Consider the following 10937-nt stretch of genomic DNA (forward strand, 5'->3'; position numbering starts at 1 on the left):
TCATTGTAGAGGTGATTATGGGCCAGGTCCAGAAAAAATTTCGGCCCGCATCTTAGGCATGGGCCCGGCTCGGCCCAGCCTTTTTTTTTAATAAACACTAAAAAATTATTTTAAAATTAAAAAAATAAAAAAATATATTATATATTCGGGCCAAGCCGGGTCGAGCCCGAGCTAAAAAAAATGGTGCTCGAGGCCCAGCCCGTTTTCTAAACAGGCCTCATTTTTTTGCCCAAACCCATATTTTGGGTCTATATTTTTAACCAAACCCTCCTATATTTCGGGAGGGCCATCGGGCCAGGCCGGGCCGCCCGACTCATGATCACCTCTAATTCATTATTGACTTTCAGAATATATTCATTATTGACTTTCATAAGCAAAAAATGGAATATAAAATCTTAAATGTAAATTTACTAAAACATAAATGATAAATATAAATTTAAAAAAAATTGTTGGAAAAGAATCTAATAAAATATGATTCAAATCAAAATGAAATTAGTTGAAAATAATAAAGAATTTATATTCTCATATTTTTGCTGTTAAATTTATATTTTTCAGGTTAAATAATTAGATAATATTTTTAAATAATTAGATAATTTGTTCTATAAGCAATAAAAAAAACCTCTTGTATTGCACAACTATGCTTTCGAGGGAAAAATTTAGTGGGAGAGCGATTTAGTTTTTATACAACTGTGAGTGTTAGACCAGTGTTAGCATTTACATCATTGGTTGTATTATGAGAAATATAGTAGATCTTTACTCTAGGTAAGGTGTTGCAAACTTAGATGGAGGTCGATCTGTGTAAATAATCTTAATATTTTTTTTATTATTTTTGCACTTTTTGTTTTGTAGTTGAAACTATGGTCACAATTTCGAACACCATTTTAAATACAGTTTCGGTTTGCAAAGTAAATACCTCTATAACATACTAGTTTCTTAAATTGATGCCATATAAAAAAAAATTGTAAGTAAAAACATAGAATAAAATATGTTGGTGTGATCAGGGTGAGATGCTTGAACATATTCTTTTATATTGTCCGAATGTTAAGCCACTTTGGGCTTCTATACATATTGGTATGATCAGGCTGAGATGCTTGACCATATTCTTTTATATTGTCAGAATGTTGAGCCACTTCGGCGTTCTATACATATTGATGCTCTATTTACTATTCTTACATGTTTTAGCACTGATTATTGTATTGGTTCAGTTTGCTGCTGCAAAAGACCAGCTCTTCCCTTGTTTATGGGTTATTTGGTACCGGAGGAATATGTTGGTTTGGAACGTGTTGGACAAAACACGTTAGTGAATAAATACATAAATATAAATAAATATTTATATATAAAATAAAATAAAATAAATAATTTATATTTAAATTATCAGATATGAAAAACTAATAAATAATATAACGAAAATCAGAAATCAAAAAGAAGCATTGAGTTTTACTAGATGTTGAGGCCTGTTTTATACAATTTCCTTAAAACAGATTCGGCCGCTCCTACGGTATTTGAAGAAACGTTGGTCGACTGTCTCTCAGGATACAATAACATGATGATCGAAACAGTAGCACATCTACAGTGATCAAAGAACAAACGTTGCCTTTTTCTATCACCGAAACGTTGGAAAATATGAAGAGAAAAAAGAAGAATTTTGGAGAGTAAAATAAACTCGGTGTGAGAGAGTGTGATTGTCCAAAAAATTCTGAAGAATTATTAGGCTTTTATAGGCATTCAATATGGAGGAATTTTGGAAACATCCATGAATAAAGATACAAAATCTGTATTAAAGGAATTAAATCAAATTGATTGGAATCAAATAAAATCAAAATAATTTAAATATATACACATATAAATATGTTAAATTGAAAATTTTAATAGAAACTACCAATGACGATAATGATTGGACTAAGATTTTAAATTAAAAAGTAAGAGAATTGAATTTTTAAAATGGCTAATAGCATATTTTAACCTTTCTTAAAAGAACACAACAATGTGAAACATTTATAAGAAAAATAAAATAAAATAACGAAAAGGTGATGATGATGATGATAATATTAATGGATTATCATATGCTATTCTCAACTATTTTGGGAACTCTTTCAGACAACATTTCTTAGTACTCCAAAATTTGAGGCACAAATCAACTTTGTGATCTTTCGATTATAATAACTTTTATAAACCTCATAATTATACGTATAACCTTCCAACTCCTAAAACTCTCATGAATTTATAAAATACGTAAATGTATAAGTTTATGGCATCGAAGAGTTAAGGCTGTCTTAAGAAATTCTTTAGTCTTATAAGTGAGAACTTATTTTGAACAACAAACAAACATTTGTCTTGCACAAAGTTTTCTTATTTTGAAAAAAAATAATAATTATAGAGTAACATTGGGCCTCCACGTTCATGTATTCAAGCCTAATAGAGTTAGATAGTAAGATAAAGCCCAATAGGTGGTTTTAAGACTTAAAACCTTATGAGACATTTAAGAAGACAAGTTAAATTTTGTTTTCAAAACATCTAGGACTGCTCATCTGTCGAAATTCTTCAGTGGTACGTAACAAAGTAGCTGCACACCTGAACAACACTTAAATTTGTCTTCAACACAATTATATGGTGTCCGAACACCAAATGACAAGTCACCTTAATTTTCTTCAACTAAGAAGTGTTAATGTTGCTGAGTTTTTAATAGCCGAGAAATTTAACCTTACTCCAAAAAGGATTTTCGACCCTTCAGTTCAGGCCCACGTTTAACTTCATATGTTTTTCCCTTGAATCTTAAGCTAGCAAGGGGAAGGGGAAGGGGAAGGGACCCATGGCCATGATTTAATATTTATAATATATCTCCACGCACAGTTTCCTCATGATCTATTCCATTAGTCCGTCGGCATGGTCGGTTCAGTGTGGCTGCTGCATGCCGGCCGGTCCCTATCACTCATTGTATCCCCCCACGTTCACCTTTTCATCATTATGAGAGTGGTATGATAATGTAGTTTCAATGGACGCACCCAACTATTAATAACTTGCAGCTCTCTAGTTTCTCCTGTGAGGTTTATACTATAGAATGGGAATTCAACATCCTTTTTAATGATTCATCTAACACTATCTTAGAGTTCTAAGAGTGCGAATTACCTTTTCAAAATGTTATGCATTTAGAAGCAGATGATCCAAATTTTGATATATTTATACTAATTATTATCTTGTGAAGTCGATTACAAGTAAGGTGCAGGACCACGAAGGAGCCTCTAATTATCAACTTTTTCTTTTCTCTTTTGTACCATTAATTTTTGGGAATTATTGAAATCAATTTGCTCTCATGCTTTTCTTCTATTACTAGTTTTCAAAATCAGGTGTTTTTTTTTACTATTATTTAATAAAGGGATAATATATAATTTTTCTCTTCAACTTGGTAAATCGGTTTATTTTATGTTCTTTATTTTTGCCCATTTTTGCACTTGAACTTGACAATTAAATCTACTTTGGTTCCTTAATTTGAAAAACATAAAAATTTGATGACGTGACACACTTGAAAAATTGCCAGGTGATGACATGATTCAATATCATAGTGTCACATTTAGTTTTTTAATAACTAAATCGATGGTTGAATAGGTCAGACCACCAATTCGAATGGTTGGACCTTTGGGCCAACAATAACTAAATAAATAATTAAAAAATCTAAAAATCTAAAAAAGAGTAAAAACAATATTAAACTGATTCAACCTATACAATCGGTTTTTTCTGTGTTTTTATTTTTACCAATTTCAAGCAATTTTTTAGTCAATTGGTTCAACCTTTTTGTTTGGACCGTTATATCAATCCGTTCTCAATCCATCCGATCTGGTCTAATTTTAATAACACTAGTCACATCATCAAATCTTGATAAAATTCAAGTTTAGGAACCAAAATGGATTTAGTTATTGCCCTTTAACCAAATATTCTTATTTAATGTAACAGTAACCATTATTAAAGAGAATTAAAATATATATAATATTCTAAAAGTAAAGGAATTTTAAATTATATTTTAAATAATTATACGATATTCAAAAATTATATTTTATTATATAATAGTTTCATTTAATAAGTGACTACTGGGATTGTATATTTTAAATATATTTTTATTTTAAAATAAAAAGTTATAAATTAAAAGGTATATTCGAATTACTTTAAAATTTTATGAATTTTATTCAAAATGAATATCTTAAAATTTTCTAGTTTTCTATCTTTTGTAAGTAAAACAAAAGTATTTAATTAAAATAAAATTACATTTAGACGAAAATTTTAAAAATTCGAACTTCCTACAAACAATAAAAATAAATACTAATAATATTTTAAATATTTAAATATTCTCAGTTATGATCCTTTTCTTTAATATACCATCCTCTTCATCATATTCAATTAATGAAGGTTCTTGTTTGTTTACTTATTTAACTTGTAATGCAATTGATTGTCATTTGACTAATTTTAGATAATTATATATTTGAATTGCTAAATTAGACTAATTTTCAATGTGTTCTTATCTAATGTAGGTTCGAAAAGGCATAAGAAAGAATCGCTTGACATAAGCAGATTTTCGTTCCAACAGAAACTATGTCTCCTCCCCAACAAAGCAAGCAGACAACTCTCTGCTCCAGCAAAAGAATGTTTCAGGAAAGCAAATAGACAACTTTTTGCTCCAACGGAAATATTTTCTACTGGAGTGGCGCTATACATTATAGTTTTTTAAAAGTTACAATTTTTAGGGATAATAAAGGAGAAAAAAGAAAACAAGAATCGCCCAAGCTTTCATGCATCATGAATCGACGGATTTCAATAAAAAGACAAAGTTCCTCCATCGTTTTTCCTTCTTATTCTAGTTATTTTGTCAATTTTAAGATGTTTTTTAAATTCTCCATGAACTAAATTCTCTTTTCTAGAGTTACAATGGATTTTATGCTTAGTTAATTGAATATTTTCTATTTCCATCTCTTTTAATTGTTGATAGAGTTTAAATTATTTATTCATTCTTGTTCTTCTTTGATAATAGCCTGATCAACTATTAATCCAACAAAACCTAAAGAAATAGAAAGAGGACTTTTCATTTTAGGTCTAGAATGAATAACTAGATGGGTCAATCCGTGATTCATAATTAGGATATGAATATATTTGATTACCTTGGATAGCCATAATAGGGTTCATTCTTAATCAATTTGGTCTATATTATTGGCATAGGAATATAGCTCAATAGTTAGATTAAATTAGTTCTTTAATTGCTTGAAAAGAAATAAGGGAATTTTAGTTCCCTACGTTAATAATCAACTCTATTAGGAATAAATTGGGTGGAGATGGATCAATTAACTAACACATTGGATGAAATTGTAATCCTAAGGTTTTACTACTGATTGATTATTTGATTTAATTTGCATTGCTTATTTTTATTTTCTTTGGATTATTGATTAATTTGGATAGATTTTAGAGTAATATTTGATGATTGACATTTCGATTAGTAATAGCTCTTTGTGGAATTGATATTTTATACTACTTGTAACGATACATATACTTGCGTGTGCGCTATTCGATCAATAAGTTTTTGGTGCCGTTGTCAGGGAGCCAATTGCTAATTTTGTTAACATCAATTTAATTACTTTTCACCTAGCTCAAATTTATTTTTTGTTTATTGCTACCACTTGATTTGGAAACTGAGAGAACTCTACAAAGACTCAGATGTTTAAGCATTAATTCCAAGGTTGAATCTAAAGAGTCAAAAATGGCTGATCCTAATGGGAATAACAATGGTAATGAGTAGAATAATGCACAAGTTTCTCCTGCTCCTAGGTCTATTAGAGACTATGTCATACCACATGTCGAAGGGCTTCGTACTTGTATTCGCTTCCTGATGGTGGAAGCGAACAATTTTGAGATTAAATTAGCAGTCATTCAGATGGTTGAAGCTAATAAGCTTTTTGGTTTTTCTCATGAAGATCCCAACCAATATCTATGGAAGTTCATCAAACTATGCAATATTTTCAGATTAATGGTGTTTTGGCAAAAATTGGAAAATTAAGGTTGTTTCCATTTATGTTGATTTTGCAAAATTGGCCACGCCTCATTAGAAGATTCACACATAGAAATTGCCTTGAATTGTTCTATGTTAACTCCACTCAATATTGTGTACAAGGCTTTAGAATTTCCGTAAGCAACCCTTTTTTCCAAGAGTATATTTGCTTATTTCCTTGGGTCAAGTGGTACCATCAAGGCCAATAATAGAGGGTTGAGTTCGCCCACCTTCAATATCCTGTGTTCGGTTTGAAACCATGGATTCCATGAAGGAAGGTAGTTTAATTAATAGAGCCCCCGTTGCTCCTCAGTTCGTCAAACTCTCCAAGAAATGCTTAACACAAGTGTGCCAAAATACAAAGTAATGATAAGCAACTATTCGGCCGAAGGCACTCACCAAATCACTCAAGATGCACGATTCACAAATGCATCACAATAGCCTATTTATAGATTGAGACCTCCACCTTCTCCAAGTAGCTAAGGAGAGAAATCGACACAAAATCTCTCTTTTGATTTTCCAAACAAAACCTTCAACTCCAAGCAAATCCAAATAAACTTTGGGTCCAAGTAAAACTAAGTGAAAGACTTTAAAAGATAAAAGGATAAAGTTTGCTTCCCATCAAACACTCCTCCTTCTCCCATTGGGAAATAAATCCTTAAATTTGAACCAATAATCAGTTGGATAGAAAACAAGTCAGAAATGGCAACAAAACTCATAACACTGCAACAATACTACCAGCTCAATTGTATGATATGATAATTAATTAATTTTGCAACAATACATCAAATCCAAAAATCAGAACCAAAATTTTAATTTTTAATGTTAAATTATAAAATTCTATTCGAACTTTTGTTTTTATATTATGATAATTATAAATATAGATTATTGTTATATAAAATGCCTAACCTGTGAATAAAGTCCTAAGCCTTAGCTAATAAAATAGAAGTAACATTATGCCACTGAAACCCGCAATTTGCAAGACGACTAAACTAATAGGAGTCAATGTGATACGGAATTGGTCCGTAAATGCAGACTGCAAACCCAAAGAGGGCCTTTATGTTTTCTGTAGAAACATGCACGTTCTGTCCTTGGAACAGAAATAATAAAGATGGATTTAGGACAAGAAGACTCCACCATTAAATGCTTGAAAAAGAAAAAGGGTTTAGAGACAAAGTAGATGCTTTTATATGTATTCTAATACACGAGTTAGGATATAAAAGAGGAGAAGTTGGTGGATTTAATAATGGGCAAGAAAGGGGGCATCATCATCATTTGGTTTCTGCTTTCAGCACTCTCAAAGTGGCCAAGCTTCCACTTCCACCATCACTTTCATCATTATATATAAAGCTCAAGAAGAGAATACCTCATGTTTCCTCCCACTTCCACAACCGTATATATTTATTTATACACTTGTTTTCCTTTTTATGTAATTGCTTACTCTCTCTTATCCTAATTCTAACTTTAAGATTTCATCACATATCTTATTTATTTATTCATTTTTTATAGAAATATAATTTAATAACTATTAATTATATATAAACCCTATACCCTTGAAAGCACTGTCTAATTCAATTAGAAGAGATGTCCATAGGCAGAGAAACTCTTTTTTGGGGGAGGTTAAACAGTGATCCATCAATGATAATTAAGATTGGAAATGTGCATTTTCTGCGGCTTCCTCCAAATTCGGCCATAAAAATCTTCCAAGATCGGTGCTAGTTTCACACAAGGTAATCAATTTAATTAATTACACTCCTTCTAAATTTAAAAATTTTATTTTTTGTTTTTAAATTATTCTTCATAAAATCAATTCAAGAAATTGCATAATTAAAAATTAGTTATTTGAGTTAATTTTGTTAAAGAGTATTTAAAACATAAAATAAAATTTAAATTTTAGAAGAAAATTAATTAATTAATCAAATGGATTTTAATATTATAGTAATTAATCGATTGACATTACTAAAGGATTAAATTTTTCAACAATTTATTTAATTGATTTTGAATTTTAAAATATAAAATTTCTAATTTGAAAAAAATAGAATTTCTACTAGGGGTAAACAAGTACATTTTGACAATTTTTCAATGCCTTGTTTTAGTTTTTAGTGTTCTTTATTTTATTTTACCTATTTTAATGTTAAGTTTTTTTACCTAGATCAAGACTTAAAAAAATATTTTGTTTTGGTTGGTCAAAATGAAAGAAACTTAAAAATTAGGTGACCAAAACGAAAACTTGACAATATTAAATCGTTGCTAGTGATTAAATGAAGTGCTTGGAGCGGGTGACAGAAAAGTGGGCACTTCTCTGGCACCAAATCTGGAAATCGAAAACACAAAGGACACATGTGTTATTTTATGCAGTTCGATTTTCCTACATCTGCAAAGTCTAGCTCGATGAGAAATATTTACTCTCTTCAATAATTACAATAAGTGAACCTAACCTATCACACATCCCATGATGATTCTCCTCACTTTCGAACCTTGAAGAACAATACTCTCACCACTAAGTTCACCCCTATGAACTTAGCAAGTAAAACCACAACAAAATCGGTTTTACTAACAAATTGCATTCTAAGAAAAGTTTCCTAACTTGAACAACATAAGTGCTAAAAACTCTCAATACAAAAACCTATACAAGTCTCTCCTTTAAATAGATTTTAGACTTGCTAACATAGAAGATCTATAACAATTCCATTAAAACAATAATATGATAGATTGTTTACAATATAATAATAGAGAATAAAACATACATGGACTCTTGCAGCTAATCTCATAGAGTTTCAATCCAATTGAAATGCCCATGTTGCATAGGATTGTCTCGAGTAATTTAATTCAATCTAATCTTCCATGTGAGTTTCCCAAGTAATATGACATTCATTGTTGGGCTCAATATGCTCCAAATAATCAGCACAACACATTAAAACCATTTAATAAATTGTCAATACTCAAATATAGAAACTATCACTAAACAGCTCCAATGCTAGGGAAGTGGGCACTTCCTTGGAACTTAAAAGCCAGTTTCCTATTTTTCAACATTCTCCCCTTCTTGGAAATTTGCTGAACAAAACTTAACAGTCCAAGAAGCTATATCAATCACGAAACATCTGCTCCCCCTTACCATGTTCTCATTATTACTTAGCAAGTAACTTAGTGAATTAATCATTAATACTATGAACCAGAATGCATCAATAACCAATCAACCAAAATTCTAACTAAGCAATTTTGAGATAAAACATCAATGAAAAGATAGTTCATATAGAATCCAAAAACTATCATCATCCGAATAAGGCATTAAAGTAAGTATATAGCTATCCAACAACTGTAATAAAAAAACTAACCAAAATAGGAGTTCAGTTTCAAAAACAGAAATCTCCCCCTCAAAACCTCAAAACAATCTCCCTCTCCATAAACCAATCTTCCTTTCAACTTATTTCTCCCCCTTTTTGTTTAACAAATTTGCCAAATCAGTCCTCATCATCCTGGGCTAGTAGGTTAGCTACTAGAGCCCGTTGTTTGTCAATGTTTACTATGATTGCTTTGGCCTCTACTCATAGTTTGTTACAAAGTCTTTGATTGAAGTCTATAGAGGCTTTGAGTTCAGTAATGGTTTTGGCTTTCATCCCCATAGGCATAGAAGTAGTGCCTTCATCAGTGGGCACTTCCTGGGTGGAAATTCTTTTTCAGCAGATTGTTTTTCTTTATGATCAGAGGCTTCTTGTTTTCTATCAGATAAGTATTATTTGTATTCTACTAATTCAACTAGGATTCTTCTATCTCTCCCTATGAATAGATGGCACTGGTAGAACCATTCATATATAAGTTTTCAATATACTTATTCTGCCCGAAAATAGTCACACAACAAACGAAGAGGTATTAATGGATGGGTCTCAATTGTATTGATTATTGAAATTTGATGATATTGTGACACCATGAGCTCAATTATTGCGTTACTGAGATAAAACGGACGTATTTCTTATTTATCATGATTGTGTGTACATAATTTTTGAAATTATTTAATATAAAAAAATCTTTATAAGATATTATTATGATCATGATGTGATATGTATGTTACTTAAAATCCTATTATATTGAGTTGTAATGTTATATTATTTAGAAAGAAGTATGTGAGTTAAATTATATACAATCATCATAACTCACATTGCATACACTATAATAAGATAATAATGATTAATGTTATTTTTGTTATGCACACTCAAAGTTTATTCTGTTAAAGCTTATGTTTTATCGCACCAGGTCAAGTGGGAGGATGTAAGATTTTAGCCAATTTTATAGACCCAATTAAGTCTAAAATCAAATAGCTTGATTTAAAAGGATTAAGTGTTTTATTTTAATAGCTATTTGTTCATCCGATTACTTGATGGAAGTACATAATGAAAGGTTGATTATTGTAATTGATCCCGCACAAAACACACACACACAAATTGAAGCCTTCATGGCTTACGATTTATTTTATTAAGAGAAAAACGTCAAGAGGGAGAAATTAATTTATCGTGGTGTTTTTTTCGCCAAACCCAATGGTCAACTCTATTTCCACGTTAAGGAATTCTTATACTTGTGAAATCATATTATTTTAAGGATTAAACAACCCTGTTATAATTAATGTCAAATAGAAGAAGTATAGCCTTATATGGATACAGGGGCTCCGTCCCCGTACCCCGATCGCCCCCACAAATCTCCTATTTTATTTCTTTAACAAGTGGGTTGCACCTTAAACTTTTCAAGCCGGGTCAAATGGAATTTAAGTCACACTACTCTATAAATATTTAATAAGAAATTGAAGCGGAACGAAATCGGACACAACATTCTAATATATTAAAATAAGATGTAAGATGTGGATATATCCAAAATTCTAGTTATATTTATTTTAAATGATTATTAAATTTTATTAATTATG

The sequence above is a fragment of the Gossypium raimondii genome, chromosome 9, assembly GCF_025698545.1.
Source record: "Gossypium raimondii isolate GPD5lz chromosome 9, ASM2569854v1, whole genome shotgun sequence".
Classification (NCBI taxonomy): domain Eukaryota; kingdom Viridiplantae; phylum Streptophyta; class Magnoliopsida; order Malvales; family Malvaceae; genus Gossypium; species Gossypium raimondii.